At 38.6% G+C, this 19164-nt stretch overlaps 1 protein-coding gene across 1 annotated transcript in view; it reads right to left on the bottom strand.

Moving 5' to 3' along the window:
• The window catches only part of EYS (eyes shut homolog), an 875293-nt gene that overhangs the window by 314810 nt on the left and 541319 nt on the right, over nucleotides 1–19164 (bottom strand). The window lies entirely within an intron of this gene.

Genomic DNA, 19164 nt, shown 5'->3' with positions numbered 1-19164 from the left:
CTTTAGGCCTCTAATTAAGATGGCACAAAGCAAATTCGACTGTGATACTTTGCTATGAATACTTTGCTTTGATACTCTGTCTCTGGGCTTGTTTCTTTACTTTCTGAGGAATGTGGGAAATGCATGGACATAAAGTAAATTTTATTAGTATTACTTTTATCTTGATGTTGACTACTGAAAAAAGGAAGGGAGATTTTTATAACCAGTGTTTCTTAGTGGTAAAGCTGCTTAGTGGGAGTTCCATTTATAGCTGGAATTTATATATTCAGTAAAATATTACTGTACTGCACCCTGGAGAAGATTTTCAAACAATGAGACTAACTCTATAACTCTAACTAATTATAGTTAACTGTTTTGTCAAAACTGCAGTGTATTCAACTTTTGCACTTAATATCAATAAATGACTGCAAATGCTAAACTGCTGTTTACGCTTCCTTCATTCACTATTTTTGCTGTATAATTGTATTTGTACCTAGATCACAGTTACAGTTTTCAGGTACACACACTACCTTCTCCTATAGGTATGCACAGTGTTAATGACATGATTTGATTGCATTTCAACCACTGCTGAAGGTTCCCACATGCAAAAAAAGCTTCAAGTGAGGAAAAACAATTGCCATGACAGAACAAGGGTCCAGCATGGTGTTCATGCTGAAGATGAGAAGCCTTCAGGGAGGGTTGGAGGGGGACCTAACGGCAGCCTCTCAGTACTTTCAAGGAGGTTGTTGAGGAGACAGTGAGGCTCGTTGTAGACAGGAATGACAGGAGGATAAGAGAAAATGGTCTTAAATTGAAACAGGTAACTTAGCATAGTAGAAACATGCTTGCTGGGCTAACTATAAAGAATTCATGCCTCCCCATGATTGTGAACTCTGACAGAATATAAAAGCAGGGTGAATGGGTAAGATTAGCCATATGATGCCTTTTTTTTTTTTTTTACCTCTTTTAGAGCCTCCTGTCTCAGGTGGCCTATGCATGTAGCAGTGTTTTTTCTTTACTCTCAATATGCTGAAAGTAACTCAGCTTTCATTTTCTGTACACGTCTATGTCTTACCTCCAAAATCTGCATTTCTTTGAGGTTTCACATTTAACAAGTCATATTAATCAGTCTCTTTGGCATTCTAAAATAAGGCCAATCGTTCCAGTGAGTCCTGGAGGGCAACCATAGCAAAATAATCCATACATTTTATTCTTTATTCCCTTAAATGCAATAACCTACTTCATATTTGTAATCAGTATTTAAAAGGTTTTAATTTATTCTCAAACGACTCCCATGTCCTTCCATGTGTTTTATTTAGTCTTTTCAGCTGAAACGCCTTAGACAGAGTAAAACAATGATCTTTGACCATTATTTCTATTTCCAGACGCAATGCTATTTCGCTGTGATATGCCTCACCTTTGGTTCCACATAATGTACCCACAGTTACAGTAAACCTATTTTTTTTTATGCTGTCAAAGAAGTCTGTGCTGCATGACTAGCAGAGAATTATAGTTATGTTTTTCTCTCAAAGCTGAAATGTTCTCTAATGTGGCATGCTAGACAACAATAAAACGTGGTTAACATCCAGAACTGTTGCCAGTGCAGCCCACAAGCAGCTTTCAAGCAAAGAAAAACAAGGGTTATGAATAAGCCCTCTTTACTGTTCCTTTGTTATGCTTACACAGAGCTACAGGTTTGAGTAGACTGCAAAATTCTTCTGAAAGAAAAACAAGGCTGTTTTAGAGCCCCTATAATTCACGATGTCTACACGTCTAGCCTAAACATGCACAAACACATCCATAGAATACAGTTGCTTTAAAGGGATGCAAAATCAGATCCTAAACCCCATGAAGCTCTTTCCCTTTTCCTGCAATTATTGTCTGTCTTTCCTTTCCTGACACAAGGCATCAGTCACGCCTGTTGACCCATGTTTTGGTTCTTAACTCATTCATAGAATCATGTTCAAAAGTCACTGCAACGCTGTTGGTAGTGAGATCTGCACTTACCCTCCCTGCTCACCCATAAAGGGGACAATTGGCTGCAGTAAAATCGCTTTTTAAAAATGTAAATAATTTCTTTGTTTATTATTTACAGTATTTGGATACTGTGGGGAAAATGGGCATGAAATTTTTTTATATCCAAGGATAATAGTAGGTTATATTCACAGTAATAATTTCCATGGTCTATATAATTTGATATATATAATTAATACATATCAAATTTCTATGTGTATAAAATACATAAACAACAGACTTTTTAAAATCTCTTGGGCAGGGTGAAAAGAGCTTCTCTTAAAGTTGGTGGGAGTTTTTTTTGGTTTTTTTGTTTTTTTTTTTTCCTTAGGAAACTCACTGAACACCAGCAAATAGCTCTATTTTTGTCCCTTTTCGATAACTCATATAGGCCAAAAAGAGGTTCTGCAGAGCTCCCCATGGACAGGAAGGACTGGAATGCTGGGCTGTGCCCAGCAATGTGGACTATGCTTCTCACTGGCATAGGGTATGTGCCAGTAAAACATTTGTGCTCCAACAATCTTTCAAAAGCATAACTTAAATGAGTCCATTTGAAACAAACTGGAGATCAGATGTACCTTTTTTTCCCAGGTATAGCAGTTTGGAGAGCTCTAACACTTGTAACTTTATTCATGAATGCAAAGAATTCCTGAATTACTTTGAAATTATTTTAGGATGACTTATACTCAATTGTAATGCCTAAAATGAAGCTCACAATTTCTGTTGATTTCCATTCTGATTTTCAATGATGCCTGCATTCTGACAGCCAAATTAATGGCCATTTACAGATATTCAGGTCAGCACTTCCAATTCAACATCCTTCCAGAATCACCTAGCGCAGGTAAACTGTGGCTGTGCTACCTTGCCAGAACAATTATAACTACACTGCATTTCTGGAAACAGTTATTCGCTATTTATATAGGTAATATATACGTGTATTTCAATACCTTAAAGCTCCGTATTTATTAGCAGTTCATCTACAATCTCTGGTTTTCCTCTCCCCTCTTCCTTATACTTGCTGAATTTGAAGAACACCACGCTCATGTAATGTGACCTTTTTCTACCGCTGTTACTTGCCTGTGAGCAATGCTTTAATTGCCAGTTTTGCCTACTTACTTTCAGATGTCAAATTCCCTCTGCCTCTTTTGCACTCGGACGTCTATCAGGGCCCACTAGAATGTCTTTTCCTGGGATTAGCAAAACCTTGCTGGGGCCCTGTGCCAAAGCATCTTTTGGTATATTCCAGTGATGTTTAAATTAGACTGACAGAAATGTCTTCTCTAAAAGTATGACTAGAGAAAATTGCTTTACAAGACATGTCAACTGGCCCAGTGGACCTGAAAATCTTTACGGTTTTCTTGTCTTTGCATTTACCACTGAGAGGGTCATATTAAATGCTTCTCCTGCTACCACATCACTGCTAAACGAATTCCACCAATAATTCAACCAGAAAATACAAGTGCGCTACATAATGGAAAAACTGCTGATATTGAGAAAAATTTAGGATAAGATATATGTAATACAGCTTAACCAAGTTCAAGGTTTATAAGAATGAGAGTATAATAAAAACTCTGAGGCATTTGTTCTGTTGGGTTCTAATAATAAAACTACTGAAAATGTCTACAAATGAAGAGAAGCATGACAATCCTGGAAGCTTCAAGCATTTCTGTTTTAATTTGGTATTCTGCTCACTCTTTCTTTGAAAAAGTATTTTTCTGTTTACAAGTAAACACTCAATACATTTTCTAGAAATGTTCATACATCCAGCAAGCGCAGTGAATGCGACATGCTTATATCTATATCGCTATGGAATAGTGGAATTGTCTGGTTTTCTCTTATAAGTACACATAAAACAGTAAATAAATTAGTTGATTACAGCCTTCATCTTTTCACACGTATTGTGTGTGTGAAATTATATTTCACATACATTGACTGCAGAGAACTGAGAAGATGGTAAGTCTTGGCCTCTCCTTGAACTCAGGGAAAAGGGGGGCAGAGTCTTCTAGCAGTATTTCATTTAAATTATATAAGGCACCTGGAATGTAATTAGTGCAGGAAATTGTTTTATTATTATCATTAAAGTATAAATAGTTCCTAAAACAGGATTCTGTTTCATGCTCAGGTGTGGATTTGAACATCAAATACACTGCATGACTAAGTTTATTAATTACAATATTAGCTTAGTGAGATGAGCTGCGATTTCTCAACATGTGGGCCAGCTCAGCAACATAGAGAAAATGGAGAGGTGTTAAATTTTACTGCAATCAGCAGGTGAGTAGAAGAGAGACTCTCACAGAAGGTATAAAAAAAAAAAAATCAGGAAAACCTCAGCTGTGTGTGGTTCTGTTTCAGCTAAAGCCTGTGGTGTTTCTTTCCCTTTTAAATGTACCATAAGGGACACAGAGAGGATCAAGTATTATTACAGCAGAAATCAGGAGCAGCTCTTACCTTGGGGATAATTTGGCCTGCTCGCAGCAGAACTTCACAAGTCGTGCTAAAATCGTTCCCTTCTGACGCCCTTTCTACAAAGTGCTGGCAGGTGGCACACAGCCAGCACCAAGCCCAGTGCCACCGCGTGCATGTTGATAACCCCCACGGCTAGAAAGCATTAGAGCTACCACTGGGAAAGGAGCAGATGCATCCATCAGAAACTAAGCTTTTTCACTTCTACTCATAAACCAACTTGCTATTTTCAGCCTCTTACAACTAGACTTTGAACAAACAGAACTGAACTAATTTTATCTTACCAACTTATTTTGAATCTTATCAACTATTTTAAAGATTACAACCAAAATCAGTGGTCACAGCATGAGGTGTACATAATAGGGCTTTAAAATTTCCTTTATGGTATTGTAGGTCCCTCCAGAAGGCAGTTGTCTCCCATTAGTAAGAATAAATACTGTGGATGGGAATAGCACAATAATCAAAATCTTGCAATGTGTTGCAAGAACTGCAACTATCCCCTAATACCAAATCAATCACTTAAGCAAGATTATTTTCTGAATGCAAAAACAAACAAAAAAACATTATTGTGAAATCCAGAACAAAACAATATTTCTATCTGGCCAAATCAACTGGTAGAAGGGATGGATTTTTAAACTTTTTGTCATGGTGTTTTGTTTTTTTCTAATGCAGTCAAAAAATCACCATGCATGGGCATGTCACTTGAAAGTGGCACTCACAATAACATTGTATATTCTATATGTTTAGTTGAGGATGCATGTATGGTATCTACTGTGGCAGAAGGACAATAGAACTCTCTGTGAATAATTTGTTCTTGTTACAGATCCAAATCTTCACAGATCCAACATTTTTATTTAGCAATTCAGCTTGAATTTGCTTAGCACTATGCTGCTATGCAAGAAGTGATATCCAGGTGATTTGCTGACAAGTATTCTCAGGAGTGTGCTTCTTCCTGTTGGAGGTTACTGGAGAAATTCTTGTGGAGTCCTCAGATTAAAACGATTCTCATCCTGAAAACCATCTCTCCCCAGTCACGGATGAAATAGTGTGGCAAGATGGCATTGTAAGGCTTGCACAGTAGCTATGCTTGTTCCTCATAATTTATAGTAATTGCTTTTACCTATTAATGGCACACACCTCACTAAATTGACAGCTAAGTTTTATCTGTTCCATGTTTATAAGTAAATATGCTGCCTTTACTAAGGTTGCGACTTTGGATAAGCCCGTATTTGGCCAATAAGCTGCAGTTAAAATGGCCAAATGCACGTCTCTGTCTTCAGTGTGCCTTGTCTGGGTCACGGCTACATATGCCAGCTCTCAGAGTGGTGCCAAAACTGTTACTGAGCAGGTATGTCAGCTGCAGAATCTGTCTTTATCCTGGACATATGGAACCTGAAAACGGTCCCAACTGAAGCTGCACGTGCAGAGATGGACAGTGTTCACAGCAGTGCTGTGCCAAGCTGTCATTTACAAATAGAACTGATGCTATCGATCCTAACAGCAAAACCATAGTGCTCTGAAACGGTACTTCGTTCACCTCTTCTGGTGAAGGTATGACTTTTTCAACTAACATCTTACACACAGTACTGTGTTCAGTCTGCCTGTATCTCTCTGCTTTCCTTTCCCCCAAAGTACGCTGCAGTGCAAGTATGTGGCTGTCTTATGAAAGGAGTACTAAAGCACTCAGTTGAGAGCGTGGTGAGCCTTATTTCTACTTCCTTTGTCTTACATCAGGTAGTAGAAGCCTGTAGGCTGTCTTGTGTGCTGGTATGCGCTTCATTGCCACGTAACTCGTGAGTTCTGATGAAGACCTGTATGTACACAAAGCATCAACAAAAGAACACTTGATGATGTCTTTCATCATTCACGGTATTAACTTCCTCAGTAATGTCCAATAAAGGAGGCATAAGACAGACGCATACGACATCCCATTTTCTGTTTCACTTTCCGAGTCACAGTGGTCTAGGGTCTATCAATGTGAACAAGTACTACGGAAACAAATGCTGCCATGCATTTTTAAGAATATAAACAAGGACTGAACCATTAATAACACAGCAGACCAACGTCACACCACATAAAACTCAGTGAATATTTTGAAGGTCACACAAATGAAACTCTGATTAAAAACGGGATCGGGAAATTTAGTAGGTTATCATTTATGACACATAACCTATTACAGAAAACCAAAACTCAAAATCTAAAATAGATGGTTCATAAATTACATAGATAATATATAGTCCCAGCTGCTTCCCTTCCTGTTTTGTATGTGATCTAGTCACTTGCAACATATAAATGCAAATTTCTTATTTGATAGCCTTTTAATATGGGATCTGGCAGCTCAAAGGATGGGAAAGATTCAGAATGATAGTGCTGCTTAGGTAATTTATTTCAAAATCTACATTTGAAGTAATTTCTATCCTGAAAAATTTAAGTTCACATTTGGAGTTCTAGTGTAAGTACTGTAGAATAATTTCCCCTGTGTAAAAGAACTTACAGTGCAAAACGAAGCCTTCACACAAATTTTCTGTAGCAAAGATTTTACATGAACCGTGAAGATAAGATTAAAGTGTGCAGACATAGGGCATCTTCCAAAATAACTACGTGTATGGAATTTGTCTGTGGTAATGAAAAATGAAAAACTTGTTGTTGCTTCAGTGTAAATACGTGTTTGTATTGTGCTCGACTGTAGTGTCTTTGGTTTAAATGCAGACTGGACTCTGAAGAAACTACATTGTGGCTGGGATATAGGCTTTCTAAACAAGGTTTTGTGGAGACTTTCCCACTTTTGATGATGATACTGAGTTAAACAGAAGACTGACTGCAAACCTAACTGAGGGGACATGGCTGAAAGATAAATGGCTTAAAAAATCCTTGACAGCTAGCGATCAGGGATCCAAAATAAACAACAATTACCCATACAACTTCACTTGTGAAGGAAAAAGAAATGCAAATAGGTGAAGAAGTCTGTCATCAAGATGACACAGACAATCAAGACGGCAAGATCGTGAACTTTTGCTTTTGAAGAAACCGTGCAAAATATGTAATATTTTACTATGTTACAAAGCCATGTATTTATATATGAAGTTTTTCCGATAGATCTCAAAAATTAAGATGACAACAACAAAAGCCGGAAACATTGATCAAATTTAGAATAGATCCAAAGACATGTATGGAGCAAAGAAGATGGTGGTAGAAGACAACAGTCCCCTGTCCAGATATGTATGCCAGATGAGAAACTAGGAATATATTATGATTCAGATAAGCAAGCAACAACGAGGAAAAGCCAGGAAAGGATCCTAGCTAGTAAGAGAGAGACAGTAGAGATGAGAAATGAGGAATGAGAAGTAATGTGAGCAAAGTCATTAATGCAAGTTGAGAGGAAGGTGGGTGCTAAGAGCTTCAATCTAAGAGGAATATGGATGGCATTACTGAAACTTTGAAAATGAAAAGGCAGGATTGTCTGTGATCAGAACTCAGGTGGAAGCTTATGCAAAGTGGATATACCATCTGGCAATCTGCAACAGCAGGAGAATTGACTTAGCATGTAGAGGTCCTTGCCAGCTTTATGCTTATGTTAGCACTGAAGTAAGCTGAGGCAAGTAAGGGCTTATTTGGATTTCATGTCACAAACACAAAACAGCAATAGCTCTTCTTGCATTGATGGCATGGTGTTGACTCTGACACAACTAAGAGCAAACCAAAGTCGGCTCTAGAAATTCTAGGAGATAAATGAGAAGCCTAGTATTTAAAAGGACCTTTCTCTACCACGGCACCTGAAGTTCTCCAAACAATCTGCCTGGTACCATTGTTCAAATGTATGTATTCAGACATCTTATACAGATTTAATTCAGAATGATCATGAAGTGATGGACAGAATAGAAAATACCATACTAAATTTTAAAATTAATTCCACTTGGTCTGAAATTACTTGCCACCTCCCTAATCCTTTAAGTGCAACAGCTGCATCTCAGAATCAAGACAAGCTTAGGAAGAATGCGAGTAAAACCCGTATCCACACTTGATACTGTTTATCTTTAAGGTAGATATGAAAAGAAATCTGAATTCTTATTTTGCAGGGAATACAATTACTTTTAGGTCAGTGTAAGGAAAAAAGAAAACATCGTTGTTACATATTCCAGTTCTTACCATAAGCAAAATGTCTCCTTTATATCAAGTGAACTGTCTACGTTAACACATTAGAACTCTATCTATGGTCATATTTACTTTTGTGATGTACACCATTAATTTCTGATGAATATTCTACCAATAGGATCACATTTCAAGTTCTCCACTATTTTTTTGCTCATACATATTTAATTCTGAAACTAAATTAAAATACAAAAAACCCACCGGTTTCATTCTTCAGATTCAGCACCCATTTTTGCCAGAGTACAGGAATGCTCTTTGCTGATATCCAAATTAATCAGAGTCATTCTCTTGATCTCTTCTAGTATATGGGAAATCACTGCACAACTTCATGAGCTGGCACAGAAAAGCCAGCTAAAAACTGTATAAAACCAGCCACACATGCTGTTTTTTTACAGTTTTTAGCTATACAAATGGTTGCACTTCCTGTGTCACAATAACCCCAAGTTTCCCTCTAGTGGGGAGTTACAAATCCTCTGGGAAAAGCGGAGCTCTGACAATTGCTATTTGGCAATTCACTTGCAAGACACATCTACTGAGTGTAGATGTGTAATAACTTTAACAAAATAATCTATTTCTCTTACTATCAGCAAATTCCCTATAGGTATGAAAGTTTACTCTCAAAAGTGCTGCGAGAGCACCAAATGCCAAAGAGAAAAAAAAGAAAATCTGTAGTTATTTATGTTTGAGACATATTCTGAAGCACAGCATGGGTTCAGAATTAGTGTCAATTAAAAGGGTCACTTGGTCAATGGCTGAGTTATCTAATTCATGCATAGAAAAGCTGGAAAGCAGCTCTATATCACACTGTCTTCCAGTTCAGTCCATAGAGAAGAAAGCCCGTTGGGAAGTTCACCCACCCCAAGACAACTTTCTAAAAGAACAGAAAGAAAACTCTGCAAATGCTTCTTTTTCCACTACTGAAAGATCCTAAATCACCATCTTATATTAGTCACTTAGAGAGTTACTAATGCGTATATGGAAAGTGTCTTGCCCAAGAAGACAGCAGGAGTTTTTGTTTGGTTTTATAAATCTCTGTGCATCCGAGCAGCAGGGCCACTATAACTGTAAGTCTGCTTTAGGAAGAGCCCCTTACGTTGTGACTTTGAATGGACCAGATATCTATAATTTCAGGTCATGTATTTCCTAATATGCCTTCCCCCTTTTAAGATAAGAATTGGATATCAATAAGCTGGTTACAGAAGAATCACTGTTTCAACTTTATACTTATTCCTTAGTAGCCTTTATATAATTTTCTGACTATGATTTTTATGTTGCTGAAATTCTATTAAGTAGGTGTAAAGCCAGTGTATTTTCTACATCTTGTGTATACCACTAATATCTAAAAACAGTCTGTATATTTTTCTTCTAATAAGAAAAATATTTGTGAACAGGGTGAATGTAAAACACCACCTTAACTGCTCCTGATATCTCCAATCTCCATGGAATGTAAACAAACAAGACAGAAATATTTGAGGAATTTGAGGAAGGACTGAGGTACAAAATCACAATTTGTATAGGAGCTGGAAACAGTCTCATTTCACAGCCAAGCCCATGCAGAATTCTTAGTTATTGTTGTGTTATTCAATTTTCTGCCCCATCTGGGAATATGCCAAGCACTTCCATCTAAATGTACTCGTTAACTCTCACAGAAATCTAAAATTCACCTCTGGTAAGCCCAGTGTTTACCTGTCCTGTATGAAATACCATTTAAGAAAATCAATGCTGTCCCTGATGCATCCAAGTAAAGATTACTCAGGAAAATCAAACCACAAATACTGACTTATGCTTAAATAACACACAGCGGCAGTCACTGAGGAATTTTTGACAAACACTGAATTCTGTTTCGACCAAAACAAAGAGAAAAAAAATCTACAAGAATAGATTAATATGTGGGAGCTAGACCATATTATATTTTATTTCTTTAAAAAGCTAGAGAGGAACTGTCAGCAGATACAGATAAGGATAGAAAAAACCTTATTTACACCAAATAAAATTTGAGAAAAAAAAATTATTATAATTTTGGGTACGATTGGTTCCAGAGGGCCGTGCTGCCACCCAGCGTGACCTGGACAGGCTGGAGAGCTGGGCAGAGAAGAACCTAATGAGGTTCAACAAAAGCAAGTGTAGGGTCCTGCACCTGGGAAGGAAGAATGCTGAGCACCAGTATAGGGTAGGGGCGGACATGCTGGGAAGCAGCTCTGAGGAGAAGGACCTGGGGGTCCTGGTAGACAGCAAATTATCCATGAGCCAGCAGTGTGCCCTTGTCGCCAAGAAGGCCAATGGCATCCTGGGCTGCATAGGCAAGACTGTGGCCAGTAGGTCGAGGGAGGTCATTCTCCCCCTCTACTCTGCACTGGTGAGGCCACAACTGGAGTACTGTGTCCAGTTTTGGGCTCCCCAGTTCAAGAGGGACAGGGAACTACTGGAGCGAGTCCAGCATAGGGCAACCAAGATGATTATGGGACTGGAGCACCTCCCTTATGAGGAAAGGCTGAAAGAGCTGGGACTCTTTAGCCTGGAGAAGAGAAGGTTGAGGGGGGACCTGATTAATGTTTACAAGTATCTAAAGGGTGGGTTTAAGGAGGACAGAGCCAGACTCTTTTCATTGGTTCCCAGTGACAGGACGAGGGACAATGGGCACAAGCTAGAACATAGGAAGTTCCGTTCAAATACACGGAAAAACTTCTTTACAGTGAGGGTGACAGAGCACTGGAACAGGCTGCCCAGGGAGGTTGTGGAGTCCCCTTCTCTGGAGATTTTCAAGACCCGCCTGGATGCAGCCCTGAGGGATGTGCTTTAGGCAATCCTGCTCTAGCAGGGGAGTTGGACTAGGTGATCTCTAGAGGTCCCTTCCAACTCTGAAGATTCCGTGATTCCATGATGACTTTTTGTTTACCCAACTCTGTTTAAAACTCTCTCCAAAAATCCCAGTTTGATTTATTAGAAATGTTAGGCATGAAGTGCAAGCAATTTGAAACAAGTAGTTTCAGATATAAAAAATACAGAAACAAAGAATAGCTGCCTCTTATAGATATTTGTATGATAGATAGGATATTCACCAAATACATTCATATGAAAATCACTTGGTTAAAAAGAAATACTATAGGATTTAAGATTTATTGTTTTCAATTGTTAATATGTCAAAAGTAACAAAATAGTTGCAGTGCATTTCATAACAACAGCAGCACGTGCTGTGCACAGTTTTGGAGGAACAGTCATTAATGCAAAGCAGAAAGAGCCTGGAATACAAAGGCTTTGTCCTGAAAACTGATGTTAGCTCAGCACATAGAGATTTAAAGTGGAATCTACAGTATGGCAGCACACAATGCTGGTATTACTTAGGATGATCTTTCCAGCATTAGAGAAAAATTGACAGCACCGATTATAACTGTTGTTGATGCCATTCATGTGTCTTCTTTAATTGGTTTGTAAAGGTCCTATGTTTCTTTCTCTTCACTGGGTGGAAAATTCACAGTCAATCTGGTTAAGTAAAATTTCAGGCTAGCAAATAATGACTGGGCTTAATATCCCCAAGTGAACTTCTTTGCATCCAGTATTATAAGCAAATGTTGTGAAAATACTAAAAAAAAGCAGAAAGGAGAAAGAACATCCCACAATTAAGGACATGTAAATGATCTAGCTGGTGTCTTTTACAGCCCACCCCCTAGTTATTATTTTTCAATTAAATACATTTAGAAGATTTGACACGAATTGATCCAAAACATCAGAAAATCATCTTATGTCTTTCAAATGTTCAAATTCTAGGTTTTACATGAAAGTAAAATCACAGCGTTATCAACTGTTAGTATTAATAACTACATTCTCAAGAATAAGAAAACTCCATGGCTTATGTTTTCATCAGCTTCATTATGAAGCTTTTTCTTCTCCATAGGTCCAAGTTTTAACAACTTCCTAGGGACAGAACCAAAAATAGCCTGATATTTAAAACTTCGGTGTTGTAAAGGTCTAATGAAAATCAGCTTCTTACTGCAGAGGAAATGAGTTAAAACAGCATTAAACTAATCAGCACATTGAGCTTTGTGCACAGCTTTGAGTTCTAAGGACTTAAAAGCAGCTCTCTCATTTAAAGTACAAAGCAGGCTTCTCCATCTGTAAGGAACATAGTGCTAAGCCCCGTGAAGGAACGAGCAGCATTTTCTTCTCTTATATGGACAGTAGGCATATTTAATGCATGACCACAATTCACACATATGCACACGTTACGAACCAACATACATATTACAAAACCTCTCTGCCTGAAGAGATTTAACCTACAGCTCTCATCTTCCCTTAAGAGTGTAATGTCTTAATAATGCTATTCTGTAGAAGTGAATGCAAAATCCACTGGGACAAAGACCGAGAGGGAGAAGTCCAAGACCTCTAGCTGTCACCTGGACAGAAATCTCAGAGGACTTGTACTGTATCGTAGAAGGATTTTGACTGTATGACTTCAACTGTACTACACATACAGAGAAGAACGAAATTTAGGTCAACTTTTCTATGTTGTTGAAGAATGAATCATTTTTGGATGGGGGCCTGGAAAAGAGGAGATATATTTGCAAATGAAGTCCAGGAAAGCTTATGCAAATACAGTGGTGCGTTATCAGTTGCATTAGGCCTAGAAAAGCAAGAAAAAACAAGGATAACATAGCTCTAATGGGTTAAACCTCTTATTTCGTTTGAATAAGATATAATCAGATATATTTGGCTTGAAATAATCAAACTCAATGTAAAAATAGCTATCTAAAAATTCAGTCGGCTAAATAATAAATATTCTGCTCTTGGGTTTTCACATAATTCAGGGAATTACTGTTTGAACACCATCTGCACTAGAGTGATCATGACTAAATCCCTCTACTGTGGCTTTCTGGCCCCCTAAAATGGGATCAAGAACTATGCAGTACTTGGGAAATTAAGCCTTTTTGAACAATAATGCAAAATCTGTACAGGAAGCAGGAACCTATCTAACGCTAGATAATAGAAACCAGGGAAGACAGCGGCTGGGACTCTGACCCCTCCTCAGCTGCCAGGTGTCTGATTAAGGATCGTATGCAGATCCATCCGCCTGGAAGCTGAACGCCAGGATTTTCTGCTGTGCGTTGACACGTACAATTCCACTTTCAAAGAACTAAACAGGGATCATTATTTTCCTTTACAGAACTGACACAGAGGTGACGGTAGGGCCACTGTTCATCTTTTATGCTACAAAGCAATTATTATACTGTTCAGCCAGTGGGAGACCCAGGTTCATTTTTTTTTCCTCTGTCTAGGACTCAATATCTGTATTTTCTATGTATTAGCAAATGTCCTAGCTACTAGATAGAAAGCTAGCCCAGAGGGCATTTTGTCCCTCAGAGTGGCAAAATTCATGAAAAACGTAAGTGAGGAGGAAAGTATAGATTTTGTAGCCTTAGATGAGGGCACTTATCTGAGAGCAGGGAGATGCAGGATGATTTGGATTTGCTTCATGGTGGATGGAGAGAGAGGAACTTCTATAACATGATTTATCTGAATAATTTTAGATGCATTCCTTGAGATGAATCACACCCTAAAATCTATTTTTCTGCATAAAGGCAGTCTAGTGTCAGACTCCAAATCCCACCATAGGCAAAAGAGAAAACACCATTTATACAGTGCCAAGAAATCAGCGCTTTAAAGGTCTCATAGCACATACTATCTAATTAATACAGAAATGCCTCATTAATTAATGTAGCTAAAATTGTTTTACAATAAAGTCTTCCTAGTATCCATCCCTTTTCTTAGCTGTTATGCTCATCCTTCTTGTGTCCTGCTGGGTTCTGGGGTGGACTCTCCAGTCTTCCTCAAGAAGGATGTGGGTGGGGGGTTGCAGGGGGGTCACAGTGAGGTGTCAACATGCTCAGGTCTTCACCAGAAAGTGTCACATTTCTTTCTCTTCAGGCTTGGGCTCTGCTTTGGGGTTTTTTTTTTTATACATTTCCCTGCCACAGCCCGTTTCCTTCTCCCAAGCCGCCCACTGCAGTTGGGCAGTGACCCCCAGCCCCCAGGCAGTGACTGTCGGGATGTGGGTGTCACCCTCATCCCATCGGGGCCATCCCAGAGCTGAAGGTGGAGCAGGGGAGGCAGCAGTTGCTGGTCCCAGAGCAGGGGTTAAACCAGCGACACCCAGCTCAGGCCAGGGTGAGCCCGAGCCCCTGCACTGCTGGGTCAGCGCACAGCCGGGGCTTCCCCCCGCTGAGGGCAGAAATCATATTTACTGGGCTGCACTAGTTACCTGGCTCCCATATGGAAATCGCCATAAGTCTCCAAGGTTAGGCATGATGAAGTCTGTCTTTAGTGTCTGAAGTCTCGCTAAGGATAAACTATGGACTATTCATGATCAAGTGGATGACAAACAGTATCCACTGCAAATTAAGTCAGCCAAGATCACTCTTCTGATGTGATAAAAAGTTACCTTATGTGTCCTTGAAAGCAGGGGAGAAAAAGAAAAGGAGCAGAATGGGGCAACGCTGGCACTAAAACTGTTGGTAAAAACAACAGTACACCTGCAAGCTTCTGAGAAATATTTACTCACTCGTGTGCAGAAGTAAGAGAAGTTCAATTAATCAAATTAAATCTATACCTTTGTCTTCCCTCACAATTCCCCCAAATCCTCTAATCTCTCTGAGAAGGAAGCTTCAAATTCAAGGACGGTGAGACGACTCTGAATTCAATGAACTTAAAAATTAAACAGTATGGTTTTCCAGATAAAACAAAGTAGTAACTTGTACTACTGCTTTTGTGGATGCTGAGTTTAGGAATGCAATACCCAAGATGTCTCATTTATTCATGCAATACATTCCTACTGATGTTATTGCACAGATCCCCCTCACCCCCTTCTTTTCTGCTATTTAGAAATCATCTGAAGCACTAAATTGAGTACCTACATTTTGCTTAGGAAAAGTCCTGTTTTTTCTGCTGTCTTGAAAGGATAGAGAAAGGAGTAACGCATCAGTATTTTACTGATCACTGAGTTGTTTATGGTCCCAATTTCTATGTTAACTTAAGAAAGTACCAGTATCTGGTAAAACTCTATCCATCGGTTATTCCAAACAGAAGCCTCTGACTTTACTGAACCAGAAAAAAGGGAAGACATCTCATATTCTATGAAAAATAATCTATGACAGGAAAGTTCCTTGCACCCTCTCCTTTGTTGAGCAAGTCCTTAAAATTTTAGGAAATGAACACAATTATTTTTTCAAAGCCTTGAGAGAATAAGTGTTTGCTTTTCAGTCATCAGAATTGAATGGAGTGTGTCTAGAACCTGCATTCTATTAAATACATAAATTTTTAAATTGCTAGTAAAGCCAAGATAACAAAAAAGGTAACAAAAACAGTAGCAGGTGTATCTTTAGTTACCACTGTATTTGGTTACCATGACGTTTGTTGCGTTTTTAAGTCTTCCATTTTCACCTGTGCTGATTAATCATGATGTTTTATGACACATTCATGTCAAGAAAGAAAATAAATTTCTATTTTTAACTACTAGAAATGCTGTGATAAGAACTGGAACTGGTCTCAGTTCTTATTCTGAAGCCAGGTTTCTTAGGATTTCTACTATACAGCAACTTGTATTCAAAGTAAATCAAACAACACATCTATTTTTTAAATATTCCAGTCTCTACTGGAAGGGATTCCAGAACATGTTCAGATTCATCTACAGGTTAATAAGGAAAAGGTGGCTATTTTAAGGTTTATTCCGGGCTAGCAGAAAATTCAAGCAACTGCCTATTATATATTTTGACTATACTGGATTTAGTGTTGCAAAACGTCTTTCACTTTGGCCAAATCTCTCACGAGAACAGCTCAGAGATTTCAGCATGGTGAGTCCCAAACTCTAGCTGTGTTTTGATCTCAGATGTGATTCTTAGTAGAAACCTAATCCAAATCAAAATACAGTCTGATAATTCAGTCTCTTATTAGTTTGTGTAAGTTAACAGATCTAGTTTTACAATACAAAAAAATATCATCCTTCTGTAACCATTTAGTGTTGACTCTGCATATTCTACTTCCTATAAAGGGGAAGGGTACATATCAAACTAATTTTATAGAATTTTTCTTTATACTCATCTATATAGTTTGTGACAGAAATATAGTGTCTTAAAAATTTCGTATATGTATATTTCGTTATACAAGCCTTCTGTCATTTATGTCTTCTGCTGCCCTTAGGACTTTTTTTGGCAAAAATTGCCTCTGGAATATTTTGGTAACAATTCACACAGCTTGTTCAACACAGATAATCTGTACTGCTGAGGAGAGCCATAATAAAGAACAATTAAATTTAAGATGATGACTTTTCTTGCAATTAATTTTAAGGCAAGAAAAAAATGCAGTAGTAGCTAGTATCGAACACATGTAACAAAGCTGCTATAGTTGCTTGGCGGCCAGGATCAGACTTCTGGAGAACAATAAATACCTATGGTGATCTATCGCGATTTGCCTATAACATAAAGGGAGCTGATTCTCACTGGCAGGTTGGTTTCCCCACTATGTGAGTTCTGTTTCTGTGTCTTCTTGTGATTAAGACTTTGAATTTCTCTGCTTAGATTGCCGATGGTTTTATATTTGCTTTATTTCTTCATCTCAATCTATATTGGCAAACTAGCAGCCATCATGTAAATCTGCTGAGCAGACAGAATCATAGAACTGTCTAGGTTGGAAGGGACCTTTCAGATCATCTAGACCAACCGTCAACCTAACTCTGACAAAAAACATCACTAAACCATATCTCTACGCACTACATCTACCCATCTTTTAAATACCTCCAGGGATAGTGCCTCAACCACTTCCCTGGGCAGCCTGTAATGCTTAGCAACCCCTTCAGCGTAAAAATTTTTCCTAACATCCAATCTAAACCTCCCCTGGTGCAACTTGAGGCCGTTTCCTCTTGTCCTGTCACCTGTTACTTGGAAGAAGCGACCAACCCCCACCTCTCTACAACCTTCTTTCAGGCAGCTGTAGCAAGTGATAAGGTCTCCCCTCAGCCTCTGTCTGGCTTCCAATATGACTTTGAAGGTTTCTTGGAGCACCTACATTTGCTGTGATTAACTTTGAGCCACTGCTGCTGGGGAGACTTTATGAGAACAGTATCTCTAAATAGCAGTGTAAAGGTTGTGTTTGCTTTCACAGCACTTTTCAGGCATCAGTATGTAGAACATGTGCAAGTCCAAACCTCTCTGGTTTCTGCGCTGTGAGGATCAAAGGCCATGACTGGGTCCAGACCTGGAGATCTGCAGGGAACAAGATCCTGCATCACTATTAAGCTCAGACCAAGACATGAACCCACCTGCAGTACGAAAGGTTGGAGTATTTTGTGCCTGGCCTATATGGCACACCTTTTTGTAGCTCCTGACCTCCGTTGCATGAAAGAGTCTCAAGGCTGCCCGCTGCAAAAGCTAAAGGGATTTGTAGACAATACAAACTTAGGCTGTGTAGGCAACATCTATAGCTGTTCTCCAAGAACAATAGCATGGCCTTAAACAGCTGCGTCAAAGAGGCTGTGACCCGAGCCTTTCCTGACTTGGTACTCTACCATAAGCATAGATACAGCCTTTCCTGTAAGGTGAACTATTTCAGAATTTTGTAGAAAAAAAAAAATAAATTGCTCTCAGAAAAAAAATAATAAAAATTTGGAATAATTGCTTTTTACACAGATGCTCCATTGCCTCCTATGTTCCAGATGAAACAGTTAATCTGAATGCATTGGTAAAATATCCTCTGCCCTGAAGAAGCAGTAGATCATTTCATTATAGATTAACCTCATCTCTGCTATCTGCTTAGTCACGTATGATGTAACAGTGCTTACGTTATAGATATGAACTTCACTGAACACATGGAGGGATTCCCTTTAAAGAGAACTTAACTCCCACTGGACTGGGTTTCTCATCATCAGGGTGGGGCGGGGAACAATTGCGGTGTAAGCTTTTCTTTTTTCTGGTTGAGGTTAATTCCTTTAATAAGTGTAGCCTACTCAAAGCCAGTGTCTATCATAAAGACTTCCTCCTGTTTTATCTCGGAAAAAAGCTAATTACTCAAAGCCAGTAAGAATGATAAAGGTACCATGGCACTCTGGTACCTCTAGGTAAAGCCTAATTTTATTTTTCCTTTGGTTATAAAAGATTTTTGTTTATATAAATGCATCTGTCCTCTCACAGCCTTCCCTTTCAATTTTCACCTTTAAGCTACTATCTAAGGCTTCAGATTACTGCTGATGTCAAGAGAGGTCTTTAAAAGGGAGTGAGACTATGGCACCACAATCATGAAAAGAGGAGAATTCATTTACAACCTACAGCTATACACACTTTCCTTAAAAGAATTTCCTCAGCAGGTTAATGTTCCTGTCTTGTGGATAGGCTATCACATGATAAAGGACAAGAGTTTGAATAACACTTTTTTTTCCTCCTAGACACTTAGAAGACTAAATATGCTTCAAAGGGATTAAGACCAGACACAAAAGTGTAAAACACTGCAGAATAAACAAGAGAGTGTTTTATTATCATTTTCTTCTATCTTACTGCAGTGGATGAGTAAATCTAAGGTAAC

This window comes from Larus michahellis, chromosome 3, assembly GCF_964199755.1.
Source record: "Larus michahellis chromosome 3, bLarMic1.1, whole genome shotgun sequence".
In the NCBI taxonomy this organism is placed as follows: domain Eukaryota; kingdom Metazoa; phylum Chordata; class Aves; order Charadriiformes; family Laridae; genus Larus; species Larus michahellis.
Note: the sequence above shows the minus strand (reverse complement) of the source record. Positions and strands in the feature narration are given on the sequence as shown.